The sequence below is a fragment of the Papio anubis genome, chromosome 12 (genome assembly GCF_008728515.1).
Source record: "Papio anubis isolate 15944 chromosome 12, Panubis1.0, whole genome shotgun sequence".
Taxonomy (NCBI): Eukaryota; Metazoa; Chordata; class Mammalia; order Primates; family Cercopithecidae; genus Papio; species Papio anubis.
Window position 1 is genome coordinate 29,211,754 of NC_044987.1, and position 15,940 is coordinate 29,227,693.

At 38.3% G+C, this 15,940-nt stretch overlaps 1 protein-coding gene across 2 annotated transcripts in view; it reads left to right on the forward strand.

Moving 5' to 3' along the window:
* Window positions 1-15,940, forward strand: part of LOC101008696 (caspase-1-like) — a 39,227-nt gene continuing 23,287 nt past the window's right edge. The window contains exons 1-3 of one of the 2 annotated variants that reach the window (XM_031653001.1): window positions 1-336; window positions 14,451-14,514; window positions 14,694-14,759. The gene's annotated coding sequence lies outside the window, so the exon portion shown is untranslated. Of the gene's footprint in view, window positions 337-14,450; window positions 14,515-14,678; window positions 14,760-15,940 lie in introns of those variants that run through there. The other variant, XM_031653002.1, reaches the window with a different exon arrangement.

Below are 15,940 nucleotides of genomic sequence, written 5' to 3' on the forward strand. Positions count from 1 at the left end.
TTTTTTCATTTCTGCAGGAGATAACAATCCAGCCTTTCTTGACTAGAATCAAATTTGCCATCCTCTTTTTATCTCTTTCTGTATTCCAAGAAAATAAAAAACAAATTGACAGTTTATCTTAACGGTCAATAAAATTGTCCATGAGGAGTGGGTAAGTGGAGCCTTGAGGTTAAAAGAGAGGATTTACTAATTTAATGCTCTTATTTTTTTTCAGTTGGGCTTACGGAGTAAACTATACTTCAGCTGAATCCAAATTCAGTGGCTTTGGAATCTTTTCAAGACAAAACTTTAGTGGTAAACCATTTGGTGCCTGCCCAGAACCTTGGATTGTTATTGGTAACTATTTTCGTATTTGCATTTTGTGATATCTTAGAGGGTGTTAGTTGGTTGAAGTATTTAGAGCAGTGTTTTGAAGCTTAATAAACAAACAAACCAACCAACAATAAAACCTGGTGATCTTGTTAAAACGCCAACTCAGATTCACCAGATCTGGATGGAGCCTGAGGTTCTGCATTTCTATTAAGCAACAGGTAATTTTTTTTAAAATTTATTTATTATTATTATACTTTAAGTTGTAGGGTACATGTGCATAATGTGCAGGTTTGTTACATATGTATACTTGTGCCATATTGCTGTGCTGCACCCATCAACTCGTCATTTACATCAGGTATAACTCCCAATGCAATCCCTCCCCCCTCCCCCCTCCCCATGATAGGCCCCGGTGTGTGATGTTCCCCTTCCTGAGTCCAAGTGATCTCACTGTTCAGTTCCCACCTATGAGTGAGAACATGCGGTGTTTGGTTTTCTGTTCTTGTGATAGTTTGCTAAGAATGATGGTTTCCAGCTGCATCCATGTCCCTACAAAGGACACTAACTCATCCTTTTTTATGGCTGCATAGTATTCCATGGTGTATATGTGCCACATTTTCTTAATCCAGTCTGTCACTGATGGACATTTGGGTTGATTCCAAGTCTTTGCTATTGTGAATAGTGCTGCAATAAACATACGTGTGCATGTGTCTTTATAGCAGCATAATTTATAATCCTTTGGGTATATACCCAGTAATGGGATGGCTGGGTCATATGGTACATCTAGTTCTAGATCCTTGAGGAATCGCCATACTGTTTTCCATAATGGTTGAACTAGTTTACAATCCCACCAACAGTGTAAAAGTGTTCCTATTTCTCCACATCCTCTCCAGCACCTGTTGTTTCCTGACTTTTGAATGATCGCCATTCTAACTGGTGTGAGATGGTATCTCATTGTGGTTTTGATTTGCATTTCTCTGATGGCCAGTGATGATGAGCATTTTTTCATATGTCTGTTGGCTGTATGAATGTCTTCTTTTGAGAAATGTCTGTTCATATCCTTTGCCCACTTTTTGATGGGGTTGTTTGTTTTTTTCTTGTAAATTTGTTTGAGTTCTTTGTAGGTTCTGGATATTAGACCTTTGTCAGATGAGTCTATTGCAAAAATGTTCTCCCATTCTGTAGGTTGCCTGTTCACTCTGATGGTAGTTTCTTTTGCTGTGCAGAAGCTCTTTAGTTTAATGAGATCCCATTTGTCAATTTTGGCTTTTGCTGCCGTTGCTTTTGGTGTTTTAGACATGAAGTCTTTGCCCATGCCTATGTCCTGAATGGTACTACCTAGGTTTTCCTCTAGGATTTTTATGGTATTAGGTCTAACATTTAAGTCTCTAATCCATCTTGAATTAATTTTCGTATAAGGCGTAAGGAAAGGATCCAGTTTCAGCTTTCTACTTATGGCTAGCCAATTTTCCCAGCACCATTGATTAAATAGGGAATCCTTTCCCCATTTCTTGTTTCTCTCAGGTTTGTCAAAGATCAGATGGCTGTAGATGTGTGGTATTATTTCTGAGGACTCTGTTCTGTTCCATTGGTCTATATCTCTGTTTTGGTACCAGTACCATGCTGTTTTGGTTACTGTAGCCTTGTAGTATAGTTTGAAGTCAGGTAGCGTGATGCCTCCAGCTTTGTTCTTTTGACTTAGGATTGTCTTGGAGATGCGGGCTCTTTTTTGGTTCCATATGAACTTTAAAGCAGTTTTTTCCAATTCTGTGAAGAAACTCATTGGTAGCTTGATGGGGATGGCATTGAATCTATAAATTACCTTGGGCAGTATGGCCATTTTCACGATATTGATTCTTCCTATCCATGAGCATGGTATGTTCTTCCATTTGTTTGTGTCCTCTTTTATTTCACTGAGCAGTGGTTTGTAGTTCTCCTTGAAGAGGTCCTTTACATCCCTTGTAAGTTGGATTCCTAGGTATTTGATTCTCTTTGAAGCAATTGTGAATGGAAGTTCATTCATGATTTGGCTCTGTGTTTGTCTGTTACTGGTGTATATGAATGCTTGTGATTTTTGCACATTAATTTTGTATCCTGAGACTTTGCTGAAGTTGCTTATCAGCTTAAGGAGATTTTGGGCTGAGACAATGGTGTTTTCTAAATATACAATCATGTCATCTGCAAAGAGGGACAATTTGACTTCTTCATTTCCTAACTGAATACCCTTGATTTCTTTCTCTTGCCTAATTGCCCTAGCCAGAACTTCCAACACTATGTTGAATAGGAGTGGTGAGAGAGGGCATCCCTGTCTTGTGCCAGTTTTCAAAGGGAATTTTTCCAGTTTTTGCCCATTCAGTATGATATTGGCTGTGGGTTTGTCATAAATAGCTCTTATTATTTTGAGGTACGTTCCATCAATATCGAATTTATTGAGCGTTTTTAGCATGAAGGGCTGTTGAATTTTGTCAAAAGCCTTTTCTGCATCTATTGAGATAATCATGTGGTTCTTGTCTTTGGTTCTGTTTATATGCTGGATTATGTTTATTGATTTGCGAATGTTGAACCAGCCTTGCATCCCAGGGATGAAGCCCACTTGATCATGGTGGATAAGCTTTTTGATGTGTTGTTGAATCCGGTTTGCCAGTATTTTATTGAGGATTTTTGCATCGATGTTCATCAGGGATATTGGTCTAAAATTCTCTTTTTTTGTTGTGTCTCTGCCAGGCTTTGGTATCAGGATGATGTTGGCCTCATAAAATGAGTTAGGGAGGATTCCCTCTTTTTCTATTGATTGGAATAGTTTCAGAAGGAATGGTACCATCTCCTCCTTGTACCTCTGGTAGAATTCAGCTGTGAATCCATCTGGTCCTGGACTTTTTTTGGTTGGTAGGCTATTAATTGTTGCCTCAATTTCAGAGCCTGCTATTGGTCTATTCAGGGATTCAACTTCTTCCTGGTTTAGTCTTGGAAGAGTGTAAGTGTCCAGGAAATTATCCATTTCTTCTAGGTTTTCCAGTTTATTTGCGTAGAGGTGTTTATAGTATTCTCTGATGGTAGTTTGTATTTCTGTGGGGTCGGTGGTGATATCCCCTTTGTCATTTTTAATTGCGTCGATTTGATTCTTCTCTCTTTTCTTCTTTATTAGTCTTGCTAGTGGTCTGTCAATTTTGTTGATCTTTTCAAAAAACCAACTCCTGGATTCATTGATTTTTTGGAGGGTTTTTTGTGTCTCTATCTCCTTCAGTTCTGCTCTGATCTTAGTTATTTCTAGCCTTCTGCTAGCTTTCGAATGTGTTTGCTCTTGCTTCTCTAATTCTTTTAATTGCGATGTTAGAGTGTCAATTTTAGATCTTTCCTGCTTTCTCTTGTGGGCATTTAGTGCTATAAATTTCCCTCTACACACTGCTTTAAATGTGTCCCAGAGATTCTGGTATGTTGTATCTTTGTTCTCATTGGTTTCAAAGAACATCTTTATTTCTGCCTTCATTTCGTTATGTACCCAGTAGTCATTCAGGAGCAGGTTGTTCAGTTTCCATGTAGTTGAGCGGTTTTGATTGAGTTTCTTAGTCCTGAGTTCTAGTTTGATTGCACTGTGGTCTGAGAGACAGTTTGTTATAATTTCTGTTCTTGTACATTTGCTGAGGAGTGCTTTACTTCCAATTATATGGTCAATTTTGGAGTAAGTACGATGTGGTGCTGAGAAGAATGTATATTCTGTTGATTTGGGGTGGAGAGTTCTATAGATGTCTATTAGGTCTGCTTGCTGCAGAGATGAGTTCAATTCCTGGATATCCTTGTTAACTTTCTGTCTCGTTGATCTGTCTAATGTTGACAGTGGAGTGTTGAAGTCTCCCATTATTATTGTATGGGAGTCTAAGTCTCTTTGTAAGTCTCTAAGGACTTGCTTTATGAATCTGGGTGCTCCTGTATTGGGTGCATATATATTTAGGATAGTTAGCTCTTCCTGTTGAATTGATCCCTTTACCATTATGTAATGGCCTTCTTTGTCTCTTTTGATCTTTGATGGTTTAAAGTCTGTTTTATCAGAGACTAGTATTGCAACCCCCGCTTTTTTTTGTTCTCCATTTGCTTGGTAAATCTTCCTCCATCCCTTTATTTTGAGCCTATGTATGTCTCTGCATGTGAGATGGGTCTCCTGAATACAGCAGACTGATGGATCTTGACTCTTTATCCAGTTTGCCAGTCTGTGTCTTTGAATTGGAGCATTTAGTCCATTTACATTTAAGGTTAAGATTGTTATGTGTGAACTTGATCCTACCATTATGATATTAACTGGTTATTTTGCTCGTTAGTTGATGTAGTTTCTTTCTAGCCTCGATGGTCTTTACATTTTGGCATGTTTTTGCAATGGCTGGTACCGGTTGTTCCTTTACATGTTGAGTGCTTCCTTCAGGGTCTCTTGTAAGGCAGGCCTAGTGGTGACATAATCTCTAAGCATTTGCTTATCTGTAAAGGATTTTATTTCTCCTTCACTTATGAAACTTAGTTTGGCTGGATATGAAATTCTGGGTTTAAAATTCTTTTCTTTAAGAATGTTGAATATTGGCCCCCACTCTCTTCTGGCTTGTAGAGTTTCTGCCGAGAGATCTGCTGTTAGTCTGATGGGCTTCCCTTTGTGGGTAACCCGACTTTTCTCTCTGGCTGCCCTTAAGATTTTTTCCTTCATTTCAACTTTGGTGAATCTGGCAATTATGTGTCTTGGAGTTGCTCTTCTCGAGGAGTATCTTTGTGGCGTTCTCTGTATTTCCTGGATTTGAATGTTGGCCTGCCCTACTAGGTTGGGGAAGTTCTCCTGGATGATATCCTGAAGAGTGTTTTCCAACTTGGTTCCATTTTCCCCCTCACTTTCAGGCACCCCAATCAGACGTAGATTTGGTCTTTTTACATAATCCCATACTTCTTGCAGGCTTTGTTCATTTCTTTTTCTTCTTTTTTCTTTTGGTTTCTCTTCTCGCTTCATTTCGTTCATTTGATCCTCAATCGCTGATACTCTTTCTTCCAGTTGATCGAGTCGGTTACTGAAGCTTGTGCATTTGTCACGTATTTCTCGTGTCATGCTTTTCATCTCTTTCATTTCGTTTAGGACCTTCTCTGCATTAATTACTCTAGCCATCAATTCTTCCACTTTTTTTTCAAGATTTTTAGTTTCTTTGCGCTGGGTATGTAATTCCTCCTTTAGCTCTGAGAAATTTGATGGACTGAAGCCTTCTTCTCTCATCTCGTCAAAGTCATTCTCCGTCCAGCTTTGATCCGTTGCTGGCGATGAGCTGCACTCCTTTGCCGGGGGAGATGCGCTCTTATTTTTTGAATTTCCAGCTTTTCTGCCCTGCTTTTTCCCCATCTTTGTGGTTTTATCTGCCTCTGGTCTTTGATGATGGTGATGTACTGATGGGGTTTTGGTGTAGATGTCCTTCCTGTTTGATAGTTTTCCTTCTAACAGTCAGGACCCTCAGCTGTAGGTCTGTTGGAGATTGCTTGAGGTCCACTCCAGACCCTGTTTGCCTGGATATCAGCAGCAGAGGCTGCAGAAGATAGAATATTGCTGAACAGCGAGTGTACCTGTCTGATTCTTGCTTTGGAAGCTTCCTCTCAGGGGTGTACTCCACCCTGTGAGGTGTGGGGTGTCAGACTGCCCCTAGTGGGGGATGTCTCCCAGTTAGGCTACTCAGGGGTCAGGGACCCACTTGAGCAGGCAGTCTGTCCCTTCTCAGATCTCAACCTCCGTGTTGGGAGATCCACTGCTCTCTTCAAAGCTGTCAGACAGAGTCGTTTGCGTCTGCAGAGGTTTCTGCTACTTTTTTGTTGTTGTTGTTGTTGTTGTGTAGCTGTGCCCTGTCCCCAGAGGTGGAGTCTACAGAGACAGGCAGGTTTCCTTGAGCTGCTGTGAGCTCCACCCAGTTGGAGCTTCCCAGCAGCTTTGTTTACCTACTTAAGCCTCAGCAATGGCGGGCGCCCCTCCCCCAGCCTCGCTGCTGCCTTGCCAGTAGATCACAGACTGCTGTGCTAGCAATGAGGGAGGCTCCGTGGGCGTGGGACCCTCCTGGCCAGGTGTGGGATATGATCTCCTGGTGTGCCTGTTTGCTTAAAGCGCAGTATTGGGGTGGGAGTTACCGGATTTTCCAGGTGTTGTGTGTCTCAGTTCCCCTGGCTAGGAAAAGGGATTCCCTTCCCCCTTGCGCTTCCCAGGTGAGGCGATGCCTCGCCCTGCTTCAGCTCTCGCTGGTCGGGCCGCAGCAGCTGACCAGCACCGATCGTCCGGCACTCCCCAGTGAGATGAACCCAGTACCTCAGTTGAAAATGCAGAAATCACCGGTCTTCTGTGTCGCTCGCGCTGGGAGTTGGAGACTGGAGCTGTTCCTATTCGGCCATCTTGCTCCGCCCCCCCCAGGCAACAGGTAATTTTTAATGTTGCTGGGGTAAGGACTGACTTTGACTGTCAGAGATCTAGTAGATATTTCAAGTTTGCCGCAATACCATGTTTCTAACAAAAGAAATCTGAAACTCTTCCTGATTTTATGGACAAACTTAAGCTCATCATCATCCAAGACTGCTATTGGATGACTGTTGTGTTGCTTTAGTGCAGGAAACATGAGGAATTTTCAAGTTCCTTGTTGTCATTGAGTGTTGTTTACTGAATCCAATGGTTACTGCTAGAGAATGACTTCAGTTTATTCATTTTCAAGGTTTGTTGTGCTCAATTAGCATTCTTAAGAAAAAGAAATTATCCTTGACTATTTGTGAGAAGGTAGAACAGTAAAGTTGTGTGTGTGTGTGTGTGTGTGTGTGTGAGAGAGAGAGAGAGAGAGAGAGAGAGAGAGAGAGAAATGCCGTTAAATTTCCTTTTGTTAATCCATATAGTTGTTACATCATTTTATCCTCCCCTCTCTCTTGAAATAGATACATTTACTCACTTGTTTGAAATCTTCATGGAAATACACTGTTGTTTTTTCTTATGAAAAATTTTCTCTTATGTCACTAATCACATTTTGCTAGAGAAAGAGGGACAGTAGAATGTATGGTAAGAAAGGAGACGATGAGAGAAAACAGAAAATAAGAGAATGATTTCACCAACATTTGCTTCTTTTTCATGACCGGTAGCAATATAAAGAATCCATTCTGTGAAAGAGGAAAACGTATGAGTGAAGAACTTACTGGAATGGCTGAAAACACTTCTTTACTGGCCCCAGATGGTATCATTAGTAAAGCCCATGGGAGAAAGGATTTTTTTTTTTCTATCCTGCAATCCTGAGGAAGCAATTTCCTAGACAGTTTTTACGATTTGTCAGTACACAAACTTCAATAAATCCAGAAATGGAAGAAACAGGAGACCATGTGATATGCAAACCTAAGCAAAGATGTTTAGACAGCCTGAATGAGAATCTTAGTATTTACATTAATTTTTATTTGATTTTATGCATTCTGCCCTATGGTATCTCACATTCCGTGTACTCACAAAAGATGATTCTACATATATTATTCCTAACATTTGCAGTTTCCCTTATTTAATACTCTTTTCAAAGAGTAGTGGGAGAATCACAGAGGAATATGTAGAGTTCCCTCATACAAAAACAAAACCAAACCCCCAAATCAAAAAGTGTGTGGTGTGACTAGGCAGAAAACACACATATCCATGGAGGTTATACACTAACTTGCTTTGTCTCAGCTAGTGAATAGACATTGTGGAGGGTGCTGAGACGTAAGTCTGGTGAGTCACCTCAGGAGCATAGTATCAAGGTGTTAAAACCTAAGGGACGAAGTTGTTCTAAGAAGCAGAGGCTATCAAAAATAAATGATTCTAGCACTTTGTCTAAAAAGGATTGAGGGAGTATAGCTAATATGGATTTGCATGCAAATCTATCCAAATTCACCTCTGCCCCATACTTGTTATTAGATGTGTGATTATATGTGTAATTAACTTAGCTACGGAGTTTTATCAGTGAGGAGAGTTAATCCTAGGAATTTTGTAATGTATTAAGAATTACATGACACGATATATGTAGAAAAGTAACTATAGTTCTGTTCACACTTTAAGTGCTCAGTAAAGATAATGATGGCAACAATGATAATGGTGATGAGGATGATGATGATGATGATAATGACACAATTTGGTTGACCATGAAATAAGAGGAGTCAGGGCCTTGAGTGTAGGTATTATTTGGAAAGATTTCCAAAAAGCAGAAGTGAGGGAGTAGGGAAGGGAGATGAAAGAAAGATAATATTCCAAAAAAATGCAATAATGAATTCATCACTGCTCTGAGAAACTGGGTTCCAATCTTTCTTCAGGATCTTCTACAATTATGTAGATTCTACCTTACTAGAAGATGCGGAATTAGAGACATTCATCAACTGACTAATGCCATTCATTGGTTGAAATTAGCCCCCAGGAGCAGGTCCTCCCTCTCCCAAAATTCTGGACCCACATCTGCACGGCTAAACAGCCCTCAGTCCTTTGATGAACATCTCCCATCTTCAAAGCAGAAAGAACCTGAGGCACAGTGGCTTGAGGTGTGAAAACAACCACATGAGGGGGGAGTCCCCACTGTAGCAGCACTAAAGTCAGGCAGGCTGAAGTGATGTGTCATGTAATGACAATGATTTTTCTCAGTTCCATCGTGAAAATTAACACCACATACTACATTTCTTATGAAACTTGTTGCATTATTTGTCCCTTAAATTTCCTTTCTTTTCTTAATCAATATAGTTGTTACATCCTTTTGCCCTCCCTTCTCCCTTGAAAAAGATACATTTACTCACTGTTTTGAAATCCTTGTGGAAAAATGCTGTTGCTTTTCCTTATGAAGAATTTTCTCTTATGTAACTTATATTTTTCTAGCATTACAGATATGTGAAGAATCATATTGATATAATAGGTAACATTACATTTGTGCTGTTCAATAGATACCATTGGTTTTCAGACATTAAATTTAATCCAACGATTTCTCCAAGGCACGTAGTTGATAGATAGGGGAATGAGACTCGAAGTGAATTATCATACAAATCATTACATCAGTGTAAATTGGTGAGATTAATAATAATTTTTAATGATAACATTAAGAAGATTTACTGACTCCAAAGTCTGACCTCAGGTCTCCCAGGCAGAGGTCACAAATACAAACACCATATAAACTTGGCAGAGAACATACATTAAGTTAATCAGGTTAGGTGAACACAGGAAAAATCAGAAGGCATCATGAATGCATCATCATGGGCTCAGTACCAGGCAACTCTTTCCATGTTGAGATTCAAGCAACAGAGGCCTGGAATCCAACCCTTTATTTGAAATCTTACAGTTTTTCACCTCTGATAAATAATTCAATATCAAGATTAATCACATCTGAGAAAGCCAAGGAAATATCACTGAGCTCATGATGGATTCTGTGGGTCCCCAGTTTTTACTTCTGTTCTAGCATGTGCGGTTGTTGTTCCATTATCAGCTTATAGATCCAGGAGGAGAGATTTCTTCTCACTCCATTGGCTAAGTCATCAATCTCTCTGAGAACCTGTTTTCTCATCTGCAAAATGGAACTAATAATACCTGCATTCATTTCCTAGGGCTGCCATGACAAATCACCACGAACAGGAAGGTTAAAATGGAAATGCATTCTCTCACAGTTCTGGAGGCGAGAAGTTTGAAATCAAGCTGTTAGTAGAGTAGGGCCATGGCCTCCCTCCTCACTACTGGTTGCCTTGAGCAATCTTGGTGTTCCTTGCTTAGACCTGCATCACTCTATTCTCTGCTTACATCATTATATCGTTGCCTTCCCTCTGTGTGTCTGTGTCTTCACATGTTTCTCTTTCTGTCTGTCTTTGTTCCTGAGCCTCTTTTCTTTTTTATGAACATGAGTTATTCTGGATGATGGCCCTACACTAATCCAAAATAACCTCATTGTGACTGATTATATTTGCAAGGACTGCATTTCCTAATAAGAGCACATTCTGTGTTACTCGGGGGTAGGACTTCAATAAGTTTTTATAGGACAGAATTGAACTCATAACAATGCTGAACTCAGAGGGCTGTTAGAAAGCAGTTATTATTTTAACTTACCCTATTGGAGATACATTATGCTTCTTCAATCAGGGAACACATATTTTCCCCCAGTTCTGAAAAATTTGCTTTAAATATTGTGGCTTTTCTATTTTCTCTCTTCTGTCTTTCTAGTAATTTGATCAGATATATCTTACAGTTTCTCATTTCATCCTTCATACCTCTGAAGCCCTCTCAGAATTTTCAGCCTCTCATTTCTGTTTTTTTGCAATCTAGATAAATTACTGTTAACCCATGAATAACAAGGATCTGAAAATCTCACTCTACTTATACATGTATTGTTTGAAAATAAACATTTGGAAAAATTTTTGGAGATTTACTACAATTTGAAGAAAATCACAAACCATCTACACTAGAAAAACTAAAAAAATTTAGTTAGGTATGTAAAAAAATGCACAAAATTTATGGAGATGTTTGTCTATTTTATTATTTACTGCCATATTATAAAATATACACAAATGTAAAAATATACACAAAAGCAAGTTAAAGTTTATCCAAGATTATGTACACATAGATAATATATAATCCCACTTGCAACTGACAGAAATGTAAACAAATGTGAAGTTGCAGTATTAAATCCTAATGGCATAAAATTATCAATGCATACTGTACTCCTGTATTTTCATAGCCATTTCCTGTTGCTATTTCAGCGAGCTCAAGTTTGGTACCTGCTTAAAATGTCATGTGACACTCATTATCTCTACGTCAGCAGTTTGTATCTCCAGTAAATTTCATATTGCTATAAAAAGCAATATCCTTGGGTTATTAATTTATTTTTCATTGCATTTACTGCAGTACTGTAATTCTTTAATAACAACAGGGGGCCTATACAACATGCCACTGCTGATGGTGTAATGTTCCCAAGAAGCAATGTCATGACAATACAAGAAAAAGTAGCGTTGTTTGAAATGTACTTTAGATTGAGATCTGGATTTGGGGGCTGCTCACCATTTCAAGATAAATGAGGACCAGTGTAAAAAAATAAAAGGAGATAATAAAGCTATCACTGCACTATGCCTGCCAGTGCCAAAACCTTGAGCTTTTGTGAAATAATTTTTAGTCCCCTTATATTGAAATTGAAGTGTGTATTTGGTTGCAGAATTTTTATATGAAAGGTATATTTATAAACTCTAATATGATTCCAGAAAAAAATGAAGTCACTGTATACAACTTAAAGCAAAAGAAAGGGGAAGGATCTAAAGGTTGATGCTTTAACGACAGCCAAGGATGATTTGATAATTTTAGAGTGCTTTTGCTTTAAAAATGTCAAGATATCAGGAGATGCAGTTTTTGGTTATCAAGAGGCAGCAGATTAGCTCCAATAAACTGTTAAGAAAATCATTGAAGAGAAACTATACTACCGGAACAGGTTTTGAATACAGATGACAGTGTCTTATTCTGGAAAAAAATGCCAAACAGGACATTTATTAGTAAGAAATAGAAGCAAGCACCAGGATTTAAATTAAAAAAGGATAAGCTAATTCTACTGTTTTGTGAGAATGCAGTCAGGTTTATTATCAGGACTGCTTTTATCTATAAAGCTACTAACTCCTGAGCTTTGACCAGAAATGGTAAACATCAGCAGCCAGTGTTTTGTTTGTACAACAGGAATGCATGGGCAAAGGGAATGCTTTTTCTCTATTGATTCCACTGATGCTTTGTCCCTGAAGTCAGGAAATATTTTGCCAATAAGGGACTGCGTTTTATGATTCTTTTGATGTTGGACAATGCCCCCTGGTTACCCAAAACATCATGGGTTAAATACGTGAAGGGTCAAAGTAGTCTACTCACCCCTAAGTGCAGCATTCTAATTCAGCCTCTAAGTCAGGAGGTCAGAAGGAACTTTAATGCTCATTACACATGGTTACTCTATGAAAAGATTTGCAAATGCCATGGAAGAGACCATCTATAGAGACAGCATCATGAAAGTCTGGAAGGGCTACACCACTGAAGATGACGTCAAAGATATTAAAAATGTAGAAGCCATGATTTTGGGTGCAGTGGTATTGGCCTATGATCCCAGCTACTAAAGAGGCTGAGGTGGGAGGATTGCTTGAGCCCAGGAGCTTAAGGCCAACCTAGGCAACATAGCAAGACCCCAGTAAATTCCCGCTAGAGGAAACTGTGTCCAGAAATTGTCCATGACTTCAACAGGGTTTATGAAAAAGCCAACCAAGAAAATAATGAAACAGATTGTGAATACGGCAAAAAAGTGAAGAGTTTTAAGATATGGATCTTACAACAATTCAAGAGCTAACTGCACATCAGAGAAAGTAACAGAAGATGACTTGAAAGAGATGAGTGCTTCTGAACCACTTCCAAATGATGAGGAAGAAGATATAGAAGAAGCAGTGCCAGAGCATAAATTGGCATTATAACCTGGCAGAAAGATTCCAATTATTCAAAGAAGCTTTTGACCTGTTCTACAACAAAGACCATTCTATGATATCAACACTGAAACTAAATGAAATGTTGAAAGATTGGTAGTGTCTAGAGAAAAATTTAAGGAAATGAAAAAGAAAAGAAAGTCATACAGAAATAACTATGTATTTCCACAAAGATACACTCAGTTTGCCTGCCCCTTCTGTCTCCTGTTCCATCTCTTCTTCTTCTTCCACCTCTGCCACCCACCAGACTGCAAGACTAAGCCTTCCTCTTCCTCCAGGTCTTCCACTTCCTCAATGTGAAGACGATGAGGATGAAGACCTTATGATGATCCACTCCCAATTAATCAATAGTACATATATTTTCTCTTCCTTATGATTTTCCTAACAACATTTTCTTTACTTTAGCTTACTTTATATAGCAGCATATGATATATATAACTTACAAAATATTTGTTAATCAGTGGTTTTTGTTACTGTTAAGGCTTCCCTTCAATAGCAGGCCATTACTACTTAAGTTTGGGGACAGTCAAAAGTTATATGCAGATTTTCAACTGTGTGTGGGAGTCAGCGCCTCTAAGCATTGCATTTTTCAAAGTTCAGCTGTACTTCTCTGTATCTTCCAGATTATTTACTTTTTCGCAGACTTTGTGTGTCTGTCTTTTAATCTGTTCATTATTAAATATAACTAATTTTTGTATTTATACATGCTCTATTTTATTGTTTCTCTAATTATTTCTTATTGTATAATAATTACTTTTTGTATCTTTTATTTAAATCTCTCATACACTTTCATTCTATATTTGATATTTGGTTGGTCCAACATCTCAATGTCCTTTAAGATCTAAATTTATAGTCTTTTGTTTCTGTTGATATATCCTTATAGTGTCTTGCTTTCTAGTGTATTTATATAGTTCATCTCTCAGTGTAGTTTTTATTTTGAGCGAACTGAAGGAGAAGAATGACTTCTGTTTCTGCTGCTAGGCAATACACCACATCCAAGACCATGTCTATCCCTCCTCAGGGATTTGGCTCTATCTGGTTCCAAGATGAGCCTTTGTTGTAGAGTTTCCATGGGTCAGTTATTTTCTAACCTGTTAGTATAGAAATGTATAGAAATCTGACACAAGGAGACCACACGTGTCCTGGCCACCTTCCTGTCCAGGTAAGCTCTCTACTGCTTCATACTAGTTCCTTCCTACTCTTTTGCAGCTTCTTTCTTTAGTCAGCACCAACTCCCAGACATTCTTACCCCTTCTCCTGTCCCCAACACTCAGTCCACTCAGAGTTCCTGTTTCTGTGAGTCCCTGCCTCAAAGAACATGTCCTATTAAATTCTGGATGTTGTGGTGCATGAGTCTCAAGGGTGAGGCTCAGGATGAGATTTTGATTTCATAATCTGTGGTTAGTCCAAGTACCAATATTTTTAAATGGTTCAACAAGAGGAACAAATATTGATGAAGTATCTATTAGCGGGCCTGGGCCTTGTTAAGCACTCAATATGAAATAGTTACTTCAGAAGCATGTTAACGTGACTCTCCTACCTAGGAAGCTGCAATGGTTTTCTATTGCCCGTCTCATCAGTTTAAACAGCATACTGGGGCTGGCGGTTATAAATTATCATAGTCTAGATGCATTTTACTCAGAATTTATTTCCCACTGACACACCTTGTGTCTGCTTATTTACTTCAGATTTCCCAGTATAGTGTCCAGGTGGAGAGAAGCACATCACATAGAACAAGTAATGAGTGACAAGGTAGGCTGGTTTCTCACCCAATTCTCCAACTTGTGCTTACCAAGGCTTTGAAACAACTTTTTACCTGGTTTTCCTATTCATAAAATGAAATTAATGCTTATTTAACATATTAAAATAAAGCATATGAAAAATTTACAAGTACTTAACCATTTATACATGACCTTGCTTCTGTTCTATAGGTCATGACTACCATAAATGAGAGGTACTGTAGCATGCTCTCTACACCTGACATTGCATCCTAGAAGGTAAGAATGATTAGGAGGTCCCTCCTGTACATGAGAACACAGAAACTGAGAGATGTTAAATAACTTGTCCAAAATCCAATAGCTCATAAACAGAAATTGACCTCAGACTATTAGATTCCAAAGTCCACGCTGATAAGCTATGCAGATAGGAGGAAGGTTTTAGACAAATAAAAAATAAAATAGCGTGTTATAGTTGACTAGTGCTGTAAGTTGTATTACTCAAAATGTGCAGATAGTCCACAAATATAAATAAGAAGAGGAGCTGGATAAACTGCAAGGGTATATGATGTTCTAAGGCTTGGAAATGGGATGGCCAAAACCCAAGCACAGGAATTTTCTGTCTTCTATATCAGAGGTTCTTATAGTACCTACTGTGTCATTTAAAATAACATTGCTTCACAGACTTCATACTCATAGAAGGATTTTTAAATCAATATGCACATTTTACATATTACTTATAGTAGAATTGCTACATTCATTTATTTTAAAACAATTTTCCTTATGCAATGCTATTTTCCAGGTACATATTTCAGTCAATAAATTGGTTCCTGTAAGTTATCTCTCCTCTGTCTATCTATCTCCATTCAACATGGGTGGCGGGTAATTACAGTTCAATCACTATAAGAAGTGCTTCCTCTTACCAGAATTATGACTAATTTGTGGAGAATTGAGTGTGTCCTGAAATCAAGATTTAAAAAATCTTTTTCAAATCAGTATATTATTACTACAACAGACGTTTTTCATTTCAAGATTTTAATGTTATTTTAGTATAATTTACATAAAAGAAAATATGCCCCTTTTAAGAATACAAATTAGTTATTAAAGACACGAGGATATTTAGTATAATAACTTCCTAATCAATAGGCATACCAATTTTGTCACCCCAGAAAGTTTTGTCATGCCCTTTGTTCTAAAGCTCTTTCCACTTCCTCCTCAGATAAGTAGTCATTGAATTTCTCTCACTATATATTAGTTTTTTTTTTTCTAAACTATAACTTCATATAATTGGAATAACAGGGTATGTGCTCCTTCGTATATGACTTCTTTCACTCGTAATGAATGCAGAAATTTTTTCATCCATGCTATTGCATGTCTTAGTAATATTTCCCTTTTATGACTGAACAGTATTCAGTGGATGTGTATAGCACAAAAATTGTTTACTTATGCTACTGAACTGGTTA